We start from the raw sequence: 16,529 nt of genomic DNA, 5'->3' as shown, positions 1-16,529 counted from the left end.
TTTATGTTTTTAGCTATTTATCTGTACTTCAGAACTTACTCGGCCATACTGTAGGATCTTTAAACCTCATTTTCTCTACTATATTGCCAATATTCAATTTTCTCTCATGTATAAACACATTCCCTTCTTCCTAGAACCTAAACAACTGTGCAATTGACACATCTGGAATTCTGGATAACCTTGGAATACAAAGGTCATCCTGATGGGGACACGAACCTCCTCCACTGGGAAAACTGAAGCTCACTGTGTTGTGTGCTTATTGCAAACTCAAGTTGGACTGTCTTTCTACCCGAAATGATGACTTTATTCTTTCCTGTATTGCATGTAGGTAGGAGAAAGGGGCCTTCCATGTTTTTAATCCCCGTTGATGTCGGGGGCACAAAGGACTCTGGGTGAGGCAGCTGTGGTGCATTATATTTGAACAGCAAAGGCTTCTGGGTGAGGCAGTTGGTGTGCATTATATTCGAGCGCAAAGGCTTCTGGGTAAGGCAGTTAACAAACTTTGCCGTTGCTCCTGCGCAAAGGCCTCTGGTTGAAGCCGTTGGTGGGCAGTGCTGCTGCGTGTTCTTGGAGGACTCCTTTGGACCCTGGGGCTGTAAGCTCAAGCGGGTTGTTGTTTCAAATGAAAAGTGGGTAAATGTAGTAAATGTCTAAAATTTTAGCCGTCTAAAAGTTTAGATATTTAACTAAAGTATCTGATATCTACCTAATAGAAACATTTACTGCAGGAGAACGTTACTGTTTTTTTTTTTTTTTTTCACCTTTATATGAGCTTCTTGGCGACAAGCGTTGGTTTCTTAAACCAGGTGTAGTACACAGTGCAGCACCATTTAATTTCCTTACTTGAGTTGTAAAGTAGTTAAGAGCATAGCCTGCCCATTACATTTTTGTACATATCTGAAGCAGGTTACTCCATTTAAAGACACCTTCTTTATGATGGAAGGATATGCCAGCAATTAATGGCGGGAAGGTTTCTGAGGAGGGAGAGGAAGTAAGATTTCTAGGACTGCTGTAACAAACTTGAGTTAAGGTAAATATTTATTTATTTATTTTCGAGACAGGGTTTCTCTGTGTAGCCCTGGCTGTCCTGGAACTCACTGTGTAGACCAGGCTGGCCTCGAACTCTGAAAACTGCCTGCCTCTGCCTCCCAAGTGCTCGGATTAAAGGCGTGCGCCACCACTGCCCGGCTCAGGTAAATTTATTGCCTCACACACTGGTGTCTAGGAGTGTAAAAGCAAGGTTTTGTCCGGGCTGGGTGCTCTGGAAGGTCTTAGCTTATGTTAGCTTCAGATGTTGGTTTGCAATACTAGGTGTCTCTTGGCTTTTGGCTCACCATCACTACACTGTCTGCCTGTCTTTCCATTATACTATGTGCTTTACTTTGTAAATGAAATCCACGGGATTAGAGCCCACTCTAATCTCATGAATTCAACTTGGTTACATCTTGAAAGATTCTTAGCATGGTTGAATCTAAACTGTGCCCCATAGACTTGTGTTTTGAATTCTTGTTTGGTCTTCTCTCAAGCTTTGCTATTTGGGGAGAATTTGGAAGTTTCTGGACAATGGAAGGTGGGTCTTACTGGTTTTGAACCATGAAAATATCTTATAGATTCTCTCTGCTTCTCTGACCCCTGCAGTGTGTGTGAACAGTGCTGTGTCCTACACTCTGCTGCCACTATGTCCTTGTGCTCAAGCTCACAGGGCCAAGCAAATATAAACACTGGTACAGTCTGTCAAAATAATTAAATCATCTCTTCCATTACTCTTATCAGAAATTTGTCACAACTATGCAAAATAACTAATACACCCTTAGTTCTAACATTGTTGCCTTAACAGGTTCTGTAGTTAGAACTTAACACATAATTTTAGGAGCAAGAAATTCAATCTACTGAAACATACAATCATGATAGCAGTTGCCATAAAAATTACCTTTGACCAAGGAGCACGTCAGTTGGTAAAGTGCTCTTGGTTGTGAGAATGAAGACCTTATTCTTGACACCCTGCACCTATGTAGACTAGGTAAGTAGTTTTGCTGATTATCCTGGCCCTGGGGAGAGGGAGACCATCTTCCCTAGAGCTCACTGGCTTGCCAGTCTAGCTAAGTTGCTGATTCCCAAGTGGCAGTGAGAGAGTCTGCCACGAAGGACAGGGTAGAAAACCACAGGGTGAGTGGCTCCTGAAGCGTTTGATATTTGGTTTCTGTGCATGCACAGGCCTGCCCCTCCTGCTTCCAGTATCTTCATTTTAACTGTCTTGCTATCCTGTCCACTTCTCTTTGTTTTTTTTTTTTGGGGGGGTGTTGGTGGGTGGAGGAAGGGTTTATTCAGCTTACACTTCCACATTACTGTTCATTACAGAAGGAAGTCAGGATAGGAACTCACACAGGGTGGGAACTTGGAGGCAGGAGTGGAAGCAGAGCCATGGAGGAATGTTGCTTACTGGCTTGCTTCCCCTGCTTTGCTTGCCTTTTTTTTTTCTTCAGTCTCAAATCTATGGTGTTTTTATTTCAAATTCAATTTGTTTTTTTTTTAACTATCTTTTGTAGACTGTTTTTTTTTTTTTTACCATTTGTCTTTTTTGTTAGATATTTTCTTCATTTACATTTTAAATGCTATCCCTGAAGCCCCCTCCATTCCCCTCTTCCCCCTGTTCCCCAACCCACCCATTCCCACTTTCTGGCCCTGGCAATCCTCTGTATTGGGGCATAATGATCTTTGCAGTACCAAGGGCCTCTCCTCTCACTGATGGCCAACTAGGCCATCCTCTGCTACATATGCAGCTAGAGACACAGCTCTGTGGGTCCTGGTTAGTTCATATTGTTGTTCCTCCTATAGGGTTGACCATTTTTTTAAATTATAAGATACACCTAACATCCCGTCCATCATCTTGGACAATTAAATAGAACACTCTGTCATTTATTCTAACATAAAAGACTTATAACTCCATATGTTATGTCCTGATTTTGCTTGTATACTATCTGAGAACTATATTCTCAAATACATTTTCTCAGTGTTAAATAGCCTGGGTTGGCTATGAGACTATAAGTAGTCTTTCTTGTTTGTTTTGTTTTGTTTTGTTTTGTTTTGTTTTGTTTTTCGAGACAGGGTTTCTCTGTTTAGGCCTGGCTGTCCTGGAATTCACTTTGTAGACCAGGCTGGCCTCGAACTCAGAAATCTGCCTGCCTCTGCCTCCCAAGTGCTGGGATTTAAGGTGTATGCCACCACGCCCGGCAATATGTAGTCTTTCAACACCATCAGAAAATTGAGCAACATTATCTGAAAATATAGAAAGCCTAACACAGCTTCCAGAACTAAGACAAGTTGTAGAGACAGCTGCCTACCTATACAGCTCCAGTCAGTGAGGAAGTTGGAGCATCAGTTTTCAGCCTTCTTGCCCAGGGTCATCTGACAGTCCTTTGAAAAACAGGAATTGTTAAGGACTACCTCATTCTGTCTCAGCAGAACTAAGCTGTCCTAACCTGTAAATTGTGTCCTCTCAAGAATGGTATAGATCTGCAGGAATGATAGGCAATTTCTGCCCAGTGGCCTCCTAGCTGCAATCTCTACCTTACCTGGAGGTAGAGATGCTCAATTTCTTCTTTGAATCCCCAAAGTGGGACTTCTAGGAGCAGATAGGTCTCATCAACAAAATAATAAATAACATTATATATCATATTCTGTGGATTTTTGATGTTTTTGAAAACCAACTATCTATGTCAATTAATCTGGACTGTTGTCTGTTAACTACTCTGAGCTAGTTCTAATTAAGTTGTCTGAAAACACCCTAACAATAAACTTAGAATCCTGAATTTGCTATTTTGCCCTTAACTCGCCGGCTTAAACATCTCAGATCAGTTTGTAATGACAGGGCTGGGTGGAAACCTTGTACTTTTAAAGTTTTTGTATCAATAGAAGAAATTTATACCAATGCTAACCTTGATTCTGTATCGACATAAATTCTATACCAAAATAAGAAATTATGACTTCAATTTAGTAAGTATTGTAAAGATTTCTAGCAAATGCAACTATTATTACACAATCAATTGTAGCTCTTTCTTCCCTGTTTTAATTATGACCATTTCAACATTCCCCAGGAAGACAACTAGAATAACCACCTCTAGACCTCAAAGTCCAGAAAACTGGGGCAAAGACTCTTCATAACTTCTCCAAGCTGAATATGGGTGATGGGATATATTTGAAGTGGGGAAGTGTAGGTAAAATGGGTAGCTGGTTGGCCTTAAAAAGACCACACCAATGATTGTTTTAGTGTCTGGTGTCTGTATCCTGACTGGATCTGGCTAAAAGTTCAAGAGATCAGAAGTTGAAAGCAGGTCAGTTCAACATCCCTGCCGATGAGAGTCACTAAGGCTGTATATTCTGTAATATACAAATCTCAAAACAAAGTTTTAGTATTATCAAGATATCTTTTTGTTTGACTCTCTTGAATCTAGACCTTTAGGGGTCTCCCTTCATCATATCTGATCCATATGATTCTGGAAGGTGTATACACACTAATCGCCTTATCTAAAAACACAAAGACAAAACCTTTCTCCCCAATCAGCATATCCTTGGGCCAGTAACCAGAAAAAAAATCTTAATTTTGACCTCTCTCCCAGAAGACTAATATAACCACAAAATTCAAAATCACATCCAGTGGAAATTAAAACAATCTAAAACAAATGAAGTAAACTAAAATACTGTATGTGCCTATTCTTAGGCTTTTTCTATTTTGCCATGCCAGGAAATTAACCTAAAATTCCCATGGAGTCCATGTTCAAAGAATGAGTTATCCTGCAGGACTTCAAATCTTCCCTAAACAATTGTTTTCATACAATTTCCCTTCTATCCTAAAAACATTTTTCTTAGTGTAAAAACCTATTTCAGGCCTTTTTCCTAATCTTTCATGTCAGGATAATCAACCCAAAATTCCAGTAGAGCCCACGTTCAAAGAATATGAGTTAATTATCCTGCAGACCTTATTTTACCATCTTTAAAACAATTGATTCACACTTCCATCTGCCCCTGCTTATAAGCAGGGAGCTTGTCAAACCAGGATTTTAACCAAAGTTCCCATGGATCCCACATTAGAAAGAATATGAGTATCGTGTAAGACTTATTAGAGCATTATACCATCTTTAAGGCAATTAATTCAATTTTCACTAGTATCTGCCTATAAGAAGCAAGTAAAGTAGATTTACTGATTAAGCTCTCTGCCTAGAGCAGCCATCCTGTTATACTCTCTAACAGCTGTGCTCTCTTCCTGGAGCCACAGACTTATCTAGTCTTTAGTCTATGGCTTTTTATTGGGGAATTGAGTCCATTGATGTTAAGAGATATAAAGCAAAAGTGATTGTTGCTTCCTGTTATTTTTGATGTTCTTTTTATGTTTGTGTGTCTACCTTCTTCTGGGTTTATTGAAAGAAGATTACTTACTTGCTTTGTCTAGTTCCTTCCTTGAGGTGGCATTTTCCATCTATTATCCTTTGTAGGGTTGGATTTCTGGTAAGATATTGTGTAAATTTGGTTTTGTAATGGAATATCTTGGTTTCTCCATGTATGGTAATTGAGAGTTTTTCTGGGCATAGTAGGCATCTGGCATTTATGTGCTCTTAATTTCTGTATGACATCTGCCCAGGATCTTTGACCTATCATAGTCTCTGGTGAGAAGTCTGGTGCAATTCTGATAGGTCTGCATTTATATATTAGTTGACCTTTTTCCCTTACTGCTTTTAATATTCTTTCTTTGTTTTGTGCATTTGGTGTTTTGATTATTATGTGATGGGAGGAATTTCTTTTCTGGTCCAAACTATTTGGAATTCTGTGGGCTCCTTGTATGTTCATGGGCATCTCTTTCTTTAGGTTAGGGAAGTTTTCTTCTATAATTTTATTGAAGATATTTACTGGCCCTTTAAGTTGGGAATCTTCACTCTTTTCTATACCTATTATCCTTTGGTTTGGTCTTCTCATTGTGTCCTGGATGTCCTGGATGTTTTGGGGTAGGAGCTTTTTGCATTTTGCATTTTCTCTGACAGTTGTGTCAATGTTTTCTATGGTATCTTCTGCCCCCGAGATTCTCTCTTCACAGTATGTGAATTACATCTCTGGATTCTGGTTCTCTTCTGGCTCCTTCATTGGCCTTTGGTCCATGGCAAGGCAAATGTCTCTTGAGGGCATGGATATTGGTGTGGTTGTGTCCAGGGAGAAAACACAAGCATAGTTTCACTTCTTGTAAGAAGAGTGGGAAACTCTCATTGAGAGGTTATTGGGTCCCTCCATGTAACCAATGGGAGGGAAGTGTTCCTCGGCAAAAGTTTCCAATGTTTGGTAGCAGAGCTCAGCCTTTGCTCACTGAAGGAGAGAAAGATCTCATGAAATAGGATTGGTATCAATCCTAGGTGTGGATCTCTTTTGGATTCTTGGGAGAGGAGCCAAGCAAGTGCTCCCTTTAAGGAGTGATTTGTTCTCTTTATGATTGTTTGTCCTTGAAGATGATAGGGTATCCCAAAGGAGTGACTGATCCTCCACGAGGATAACAACTGCTGAACTATTCAAATGAGTAAGCATGTCTATTGCCAGACAAGAGTGTTCACAGCACTCCCCTTATTAATATTGTTGATTTCATGGCCTTAATAGAATGATAGGCCTTTTCTCCTGTCATGGCCACCTCGTATAGAAGGCAGAGTAAATATTTACCACAACACGTACATATCTAAGATTACCAAAGGCTGGGTAATGGATGATATCATTGTCAGATTGCATTGGGGAGTAGACCTCTAGGGTTAACTTCTTATAAGCCAAGAGGCCCCAATGGTTCAAGGGGTGTGAACATTGCACTGTATCTTGTAAAATGTGTATACTGTGACATGGGCAATTTGGGCAAGAGATTATGAAAATTCTGAGGGGAAAGGTGAAATTGTTGGTGTAACATTCTAGCTTGTTTTAACAATTCCATCCACAGCCGTAATCATGGCATCAGGTCTCTCATTTCCTTTTGTTAATTTGTAGGCAATATAGAATGTGATCATATATGAGAGATGAATCAGAGATGTGCCCTGTTCTTGAAATACTCCTGGATAGGGTCATGCTGCAGTTAAAGCAGGTGTTAACTATGGGGGACCAGTTGACCAGTGATTAGTTCCGATTGTTTCCTGCCTTTTAGGTGAGTATTTAAGTTTTAAGATCGTTTTTTCACAATGATGAAAGTGTCCCTGATTGTTCTTGACTTGTTGGCATAAAAAAGTTCTCCAAAGACTACACAATGCTATTTGTTTCTTTGAATGCAAACTGAGACCTCACTGATTCCTCGATACTACTTCTGCCAATATGTCTACTTGGTATCCACCCTGGATATTGAGTCATCTAAGAACCCTAAATCTTGTTAAACTTGAGTAGATATTCAAGGTTCTAAACACTTGATCTTTGAGGAAAACTGATGTTTCTAGTACAGTAGACCCTGCATTCCTGCACTCATTAAGAGTGGAATAGTATGGCTACTACATGTTTTGATCAAGTGTGGCCTGGTGTCATGGCTAAAGGTAGGTGGCTTGCATCCCCATTGTAGATATAAACTTGGGGACAGATGTGAGTAATGCCACAAATGAGTGGATGTATCCCATGCACAATGTGGGAGACCAATGGACATTGGACAAAGTGGGAGACCAATAGACATTGGAAAATGTAGATAACCTGATACCTTTGATACATGTTCACCAAGTATCAGAAGGGACAGGAAGGAACAGTTGTTGACATGTGGTAACTCTCATAGTGAGGTTCTGGATACTATCTTCACAATTATGCACTGAGAGAGAAGCCAGGTAACCTGATACCTTTGACAGGATGCATAGTTCTTGTCCTTATATGTCACCTATGATTGATATGGCCTAGGACCATGAACAGGCATCAGCAGTGGTTTGTGACAGTTCTACAGTTGAAAGGTTGTAGGACATTCCTACCTAATAAGAGCATTTTGGATCAAGGTAGAACCAATAAAACTGTGTCAGGTTAGATGAAGATAGATTGAGGAAGAAATGGTTGCTGCTAACATAGTCCGGAGGAATTCCATTTAAAGAGATAGGTGAAGGTGTCTTGGGGAGAATAGAATAGGTGAGAAGATAGTTACCAGACCCTATAGACTTGTGTACCAGGGGAATCTAAGGCACCAGAAAGAATTCTCTATTGAAGACTGTGGGCTTAGACACTTCTTGTTTTACCTAATATCTTTGAATTGTGATTGAGGAACCCAGGTCCAACACAACTGAATTGCTCAAGGTATTCTGGCATCCCAGAGCAATTTGCCAGAATAGTTATAGATGTCTCAAGAGTTTAGGTTAGGAATTTACAATGTTAAATTATTTTAATTGGCAGGGTTGGTTTTAGGTTTGGGACAAAGGATAAATACACCATTGTTGGTCTTTCCCCAGGAAGACAATAGTTCCACATCTACAAAAAGCCTAATGATATGCACCAGTACCCTAGCAAGTTTGCCTAGTTGTGCTGGACATGCATAGATTAGGATGACTTGTAGGTTCTTTTTAAATTGTAAATGCCCACACTTCATCCCAGAATGGCAGTGAAAGAGCTTACAGTAATCTGCTTCAACTTAGATCAATTACATGTTGTAAAAATGTCTTATACATGAGAGCACAAGCTTCAGTTTTCAAGTGCATGTTCTATGTGGACTAGAACAGCTAAACTTTAAGGGCGTGAATATAATCTAATATGCTAACATTATGACTATCATAGTATAAAATGTGAGTAAGAAAAGATTAGCGATAAAATATTAAACCTTGAAAATTTTAATCTTGAAGGATCTCCATTAAGTCAGATTTCACCTCTGTTGGCAAGTTTTTCTTTCTATGAAATCCTCAGGTGCTTTCTTGAGATGAGAGTGATGAATCCAGGAAGGAATACCAGCAATATCAATAGTGTTGGGCATCCTTCGTGCACTAATGGAAGTTAGTTTTGAAGTGATGTATCAGCAGCGGTTAGTGTTGATGTGATGTCCCAGCACAATGTCAGCAGATTGGAAAAGGTGGTCAGGTAATGAGGGAAAAAAATGGTATCCATAGTTAATTATAGTCCTGTCAGGGATTCAGAGATTGAGGAATCTGTTATCCCCTCTTGACGTATCCAGGGAATTGTGTGTGTGTGTGTTGGGGTGGGGGGGCATCCATGGACTTTAATATGAATAGCTGTCCAGCGGCCATGGTTGTGAGGCTGAGATGAAAAGGGTTTGTTGAACGAATAATTGTTCAGCAGGTTGTCATCGAGTAGATTTGCATAGGGTTTGTGAGGGTATTAACATCAGTTTTAAACAACATTTGATTTATTGATATAGACATAACATTTTCCTTACTATCATATACATGTCCCTAACTTCCATATGCATTAGTCTCTGGCAGAGAGTTCATTACTTTCTGGAAGGTCTCAAGTCTGTCATCAGTGGGTCTCAGCTGTCATCTGTGGGGCTTGGTGTCTTAGAAGCCTTCAGTCAGAAGATGTGTCTGGACAAAGGAAGCTTTACTGCCCTAGGCTGGTCCAGGGAGATGGAGGGTGCTTCTCTCTCTGGCTTGTGGAAGCAGCACTCTATTTCCTCCTTTTGTAGTGATAAACCTGTAGAATAATCACAACAGGGGGCAGAATTCCAGCAGGGGGATGTCTGCACAGTGTGGGTAATGTATATATGGAACCTGAAACAGCTTGATTGTGAACATTTTGCTGGTCTGTTATTATGGTCTTAGAAAAAAAGGCCAGAGTGTTTAAGGAACGTAGTCCTGGAAGGAATCCTTTAAGGGGGAATTACATGTGTTTTATTAAGAAAACCAGAGGGAAAGGTTGAGAATTTATGTGCTGTAGATGGACGAGGAAGAATATATCACGGTAATTATGTATCTGGGATATGCAGTAGTAATAATTTGTCTGTAAAAGGAAATTGGTTGTTAATTAGCAATTTAATAATGATTCTTAACATTGATGGTTTGTCCTGTTAGAGTGGATTAAATATGATTTTTGAGGCTTAAAAGGAATTTTAAACAAATTGTAAGTTTTCAGGGGAATTTTAGGTTAGAAGGCAAGAACATAGTTTCAGGTATTCCTGTTAGGGGGGAAAATAAGCATTAAAATAAAGAAGTATAAAAATTTTGAGATAAAAGACAAACATTGTTTCTGGTGTTTCTCTTAGGGAGAAGAACAAGCATTTAAATAAAGAAGTCTTAAAAATTTGGGGGTTAAGGGTTTTAGGCGTGATTTTTAAAAAAATTCTCAGCAGCAAGAGCTCATCTGTTGTCTTTGTATATTTAGCCCATTTAAATAACACTATGTCTGCCATGTGGCTAGTAACCTCATATGTCCAACTTCCTAGGAGTTCATCCAGGGAATATCTCCCAGCAATGAATACTTCCTGGAGTTCCAATCTCTCTACTGAAACTCCCACCTTCTACTTCCTGTCCTTTGGAATGAGCCATCATTTTTTATTGGGAGATTATTCCTCCACACTGTACAAAAGAGATTACTTCTCGGGCACACAGTAATGAAATCTGCTTGGTTGCCATGATTTTGCTCTTTCCAAATTATGATGGTCTCTTTGCATTGGGAAGGCGGGAACACAAGCTGGGTAAACCTTTGGCATTTCTGTTCAGGCCCTTCTGGCACCATTGTCTTTGTGAGACTTTGAGTAAACTCTGGCAGTACCCTTGGAATTGCTCTGGAATATAGCATTTTCTCTTCTGAGCCTCATGGCTTGTGCTCTCACCCCGAACTTCCTTAGTGGAATCCTATAGACAGCCATAAGTGTTCTTACCAGAAGTGCATGTGAATGAAGATTCCCATAGAGGCCAGAGGTACTGGATACATGGAGCTGAAATTATAACAGTTGTGAGCAACACTATGTGTGTGCTAGGAATTGAACTTCCATCCTCTAACAGCAGAAAAGGCTCTTAGCCAAATTTCTAACTCTACACACTCCAGATTTTTGTAACTGTGTGCTAATTTATGTCTTATAGTCTTCTCAACCTTAACCTAAATCTGTGGTGAGGTTAGACCAAATTCTCACAATTACGGAAAGATCCAACTGTATCAATTAAATTGAAATCTTAAATTTTTTAACGTCGGAAGATGATAGACAGCTATTTTTGGGTAATGACTGATTTCCACTTTGCCCAGGTCACTAATAGATTAATGCTGTATGAGGCATTCAAATGATTCCTTAAACGGAGATCACATCTACCCATAGTACAGTTTAGAAACCAAGAAGCTCACCAGTCTCTTGTTTCAACATCTTCATGACTATTTTTGACAAATGGGTTAAAAGTTGTTCGGGAAAGGATAAACTAGTTTTAAGTGAATCTAGCCATCATTGTTTTACATTTTCTATATATGTATTTATATATAGTTATAGTCTCACTACTTAGCCCAGACTAGTATGGAATTTCCTATATAGACTTCAAATGGTGAGAGAAAAAAACCATGGCATTTAATGTAGAAGAATGAAATTAGATGTCTATCTCTGCCTGCATAAAAATCAACTCCAAATGGATAGAAGACCTTCAAGTAAGACCTGACACTCTGAAATTGCAAATGGAATAGTAGGAAAAATTAACCAAAGTGTGGACATAGTTTAGAACTTGTGAGTTGAACTGCATTTGTCCAGGAAATATGGCCAACCATTGATAAATGAGTAATAAATATCAACATGTGAACTAGTTTAGGAATTTCTTTAATCTTGAAAGCCTCTCTAATTCTAGTTCACATGACAGCAAAGAACATTCTTTGTGCCCTGAAGAAAGTTCTGCTCCCTCAACAGGATAGGAATGGAAGGGCAGAAATACAAGTTGAGGGTGAACCAGATTACTGCTACAAAAGTGAGTGCTTTTTGAATAAAGTCAGGGCCCTGGTGAGAATCTCCAATTCCAATCATAAGGCTTTTATAAGATACTGAGATAGGACAACTGCAAAGAGAATTGAGAATATTTCAAAATGAGTTTAAAAAAAAACCCACCCCTTATCCTTTAACAATGTGGCTAGCCTATTTCCACACGTTTATTGAGGAAGAATGTAATTAGGCCTTCTAATTAAAGAGGTCCAAACCTGCCACCACAATAACCAGGATTCTGAACAGGAGGGTCAGGAGTTGTAAGCCAGCCTAGGCAATACAACAAGACCTTTTCTCAGAAATATAAAGGGGAGAAGGATACTGAGCTTTGTGGTCATCTTCTGTAGACTTGAAGGACATTATACTAAGAAAATTAATCTTCAAAAGAGAGGGAAATACTGCCCAAATGAAGTCTGAAACAAAAGTGTCCACTAATGATAAACAATAGTAGAATGTAGAGATGTCTCTAGGATGGAGACTAGGCAGTATGGAAGAGGAAGAGGGCAGAGATCTAATACACAGAATGAAGACAAGAATGTGTCCTGGAGAATTACTGATGCTCTCACAATGGAAAGAGCTTTTCATTTGCAAGGTAGACATGCTGAATAAGTCCAGTGTCTGTAGATTTACATAGGTATAATTTAGTATAACTCAGCAGGTTTTTTTAAAACACACTATAAGTTTATTGTAATAAGTCAATACTCTATGTATTCAGAGTTATTTATGTCCTATATTTTTTTTCCAGGTTCCTGGGTATCACACACTTGGTAACACTTCTGCCTAAGAAATTAAACTCTCAGCTCTCTGTGGACATTCCCATTGGCTAATCTTCACTTGAACATACAATACCTAAAATAAGAAATCGGTCAGCTTTGAATATCTCGGACTTGTTGACAGATCGTCTCCATATTTCATTTCTGTAGGTAATGGCTGTTGTCACTGCTTTAGAGGGGACCCAGTATAAAGAGTACCCCTCACCTCACACACAATGTCTCTCAGCTATCTATGTCTTGTATGTCTGGCTGTTTCAGATGACAGTATTTCTTGAGACATCTTACTGGAGAAGTGGTGCCCATGCCTAAGAGACTGAGGGGGCAGTAACACCAATTGACTCTCCTTGCACCATATACTCAGCAGTGGAGGTAGGGGCTTGAGAAGCCCCTTGCCATGGTCACTAGACGCCTACCAGGAGAAATGTCCAGAGTGAGGAAGTTCTCTAAATTCCACATATAGTCTTCTCCAACAACAAAGGGTCAGGGTAAGGTGATGGGTGACCTGGGATCAGAACATGGTTTTCTTCTCTTGTTGATCCCAGTCCGTCTGGCTGATGGAATTTTCTGTGCTCTTCTAGCTCTGGCCCTACTTCTCTGCCAATCAGCAGGAGCCTCTTCCACCAAGGAGATCTGAAAACAAGAGGTTTTGGTAAGACTAACACGTGTATTCAATCATGCCTTCCCCATGGCTTAAGCATGGGAGCATCATCTGTGTGTCCCTATGGCATCCAGTGTGTTAAGGCTTGAGGGATATCTCCTGCACCAAGCAGATGAAGCTGGCCTCAGGCTTTGTGCCTTGTTGAGTGTGGTCCCAGGAGTTCTTTGGTAACTTCAACACAGGATCTTATAGGCAGCAAAGGCACCAGATTTCTTCAGCCTGCTGCATGGGGACACAAAACCATAGTAACAACAACATACTTGCAGGATATCAGAAGGAAAACAGCATGGGTCTTTGTGTGAGATACATGAGAAAGGCAGGGTATACAAGAGAGTGGCGCTAAAGAGGGGTATGATGCTGGTCTTTAAATCCCTGAGTTTTTGTAGGTGGTGGAAAGTGGCAGGTGACCATTAACCACCCAATGGAAAGCCCTCAGTGTCAGACCAGAGGATCTCTGTTGTTTTTCCATCCACAGGTTCTTATTCATGATCATGTTTGGAACCAGATCCAGATATGAATTCAACTGTCAAACACTCCAGACTTCTCCTTGACTCCACTCAGAGGACAGGTGGTGCACCTCACCTTTCATGTGGTCAGATGTCCTATGACAAAATGTTCACCATGGCATGGCAAATGGCTCCGATGAAGCAGTAGAAGAGGTGGTTAGTGTTTTCAAATGAGCGTGGAGACAAGAGAAAACTAATTTGAAGGACACCTAAAGTCACATGAAATATGCAAGTACTTTGTTTAGCATGGAGGTTCTCTGGAAAATTCACTAGCATGAACTGTACATAAGTACATCTCAAAGTGTGTGTGTGCCTGTGTGTCCCTCCAAAATAGTTTTGATATTGAGAAGTGTGCATCCATATGAGGTTGCAAAGCAACAAGCAAACTCAATAATAGTTCCAGTGCTGGGGTGAGTTGTGAAGGTGTCTGAATCTTGGTGGGTTAGGAGCAAGCTGTCCAGCAAGTCAGGATGGTTTTGAGAGCTGCACCAAAAGCAATGGACTCACCTGTTCCTGTCCACTCTCTTCCCTTATGAGCACAAGATGGACACGCTCATTGCTCTGTTTCTGACTCCAGCTGGTCAGCTGTCGTCATCTTGGACACAATCACAAGGAGTTCAGGAACTCTGGGGTCTTACTCTGCTTCCAGTATCTACTGTTTCTTCTAATGGCTCATGGGTACATTTGGAGACAGACAGCTGGCCATCTTACCATGCCTGGAAGTTCCTCTAAGGCCCGTCTTCCTGATGGTGACCTGCATGCAGTGGTACCTTCATTCCAGGATTTCTGAGTTACATGGAGCTCCTCACTTGGCTGGAACATTTGTGAAACTACCAGCCATCATGAAACAACCTAGAGCACAGAGAGGGGAGTCATGAGATCAGACCTGTCTCCTAGACTCCTTGCTGGGTCCTCATGCCCCAGAGGACCCAAGAAGGCTATTACACCCCAATAAACACACTGCTCCTGTGCAGATAGGGGAATAGTTTGCCTTTACTTACAACCTGTGATGTAGATATGGCTTCCCACAGGGGCCAAGCCCTGTGAGAACCCTACCTGATTCTCGCCTGAGCCTGTCTTCATCCTCAACAAGCTGCTATCTACTCTCTGATTCCATCATCCAGGAAGTACAGTGCCTCCAAGTACACTTAAAACAGATACAAGAAAGGGGTTTTCAGTACAAACTTGCAGGACTTATGGCTGGCTCTGCTGGCCCTGTGATGGCATGAGCTCTAAGGCTGATTCCTCCTGAGTGCTCCACTGATCCCTTCACCCACCCTCCCTCAGCATCCTGGCACAGCCTCCAGACACATTCCTCTTCTCTCTACACATAGTCAACTAACACAGGAAGGATACTGTGGGATTGGACTTCTGGTGAAATAATATATTATCACCATGCCCTAAAATGTATATATTCATAATATCTTTATTTCAAAGCATGTCATTTAATCCAGGAAACAGTTCAATGTGCTAAAGTATTGGCTTCTAAGCCTGGGGACCCTAATCCATTCCCCAGGACAAACATGGTGTAAAGAAAGAACTGACTTCTGCAAGTTAACCTCCTCATACATACCATTGATAACCATTTTTCCTTTAAATGAGGGATATCTCTTTCTCAAAGATCCTAGATGGAAAATTGCACTGTGGCCTGTGCTCATGCCTCTCACCATGGAAGCCCCCACTGCCTTTTTAACTCATAACCAGGATATTGTTTTTAGCTACACATGCTCTTTTGGATTGGCAAACAGCAATATAAAATCAGTGGTATTTTATAACCCAGTTCTTCAGGGTTTTCCACAGCTGCCTTGTAGAGGGGACCTGGGGTGCAGTCTGAAACCTGCCAGGAAGGTGTACCTTGGGTGTATTTGGGAAAGACAGGCTCGACACTATTCATTGTATAGTGGGACCTTTGGACTGGGCCTCCTGCTAGAAAATGGAGGAAATCTATCCTGTGACATGTTGTCCTTGGAACCAGTGGTTGTCACATTGTGGAGTTGACCCATGAGGTCCTAATGAGGTGATGTTTGTGAAAGAGATGTGTTGTATTTTTTTTTAATTAGATATTTTCTTTATTTACATTTCAAATGTTATTTCCTTTCCAAGTTTTGCCTCCAAAAATCCCCCATCCACTCCCCTCTATTACTGCTCCCCAACTCACCCACTCCCATTCCCAGTCCTAGTATTCTCCTATAGTTAGGCATAGAACCTTCACAGGACCTAGGGCCTCTCCTCCTATTGATGTCTGACTAGGCCGTCCTGTGCTATATATACTGCTAGAACCACAAGTTCAGTCATGTGATTTCTTCATTGATGGTTTAGTTCCAAGGAGCTCTTGTGGTACTGGCTAGTTCATACTGTTTTTCCTCCTATGGAGCTTCAGACCCCTTCAGCTCCTTGGGTACTTTCTCTAGCTCCTTCACTGGGGACCTTGTGCTCTGTCCAATGGATGACTATGAACATCCACTTCTGTATATACCAGGCACTGGCATAGGCCCTCAGGAGACAGCTATATCAGGCTCCTGTCAATAGACTCTTGTTGGCATCTGCCATAGTTTCTGGGTTTGGTGGTTGTTTATGGGATGGATCCCCAAGTGGGGCTGTCTCTGGGTGACCATTCTTTCACTCTCTGCTCTAATTTTGTCTCTGTAACTCCTTACATGGGTACTTTGTTCCCCCTTCTAAGAAGGATTCTGAGCTTCTGGACTAATATCAGTGTGTGCATA

The 16,529-nt window shown here is 40.8% G+C and overlaps 1 long non-coding RNA gene across 1 annotated transcript in view; it reads left to right on the top strand.

Annotated features, from left to right (window-relative positions):
* Positions 1 to 499: 499 nt before the first annotated feature.
* The window catches only part of LOC100125594 (uncharacterized), a 51,800-nt gene continuing 35,770 nt past the window's right edge, over positions 500 to 16,529 (top strand). Inside the window, exons 1-5 of the long non-coding RNA NR_131976.1 lie at positions 500 to 629; positions 7,006 to 7,159; positions 12,615 to 12,792; positions 12,869 to 13,127; positions 13,221 to 13,291. This is a non-coding gene — a long non-coding RNA (uncharacterized LOC100125594). The remainder of the gene's footprint in view (positions 630 to 7,005; positions 7,160 to 12,614; positions 12,793 to 12,868; positions 13,128 to 13,220; positions 13,292 to 16,529) is intronic.

This window comes from Mus musculus, chromosome 2 (assembly GCF_000001635.26).
Source record: "Mus musculus strain C57BL/6J chromosome 2, GRCm38.p6 C57BL/6J".
NCBI lineage: Eukaryota > Metazoa > Chordata > Mammalia > Rodentia > Muridae > Mus > Mus musculus.
Note: the sequence above shows the minus strand (reverse complement) of the source record. Positions and strands in the feature narration are given on the sequence as shown.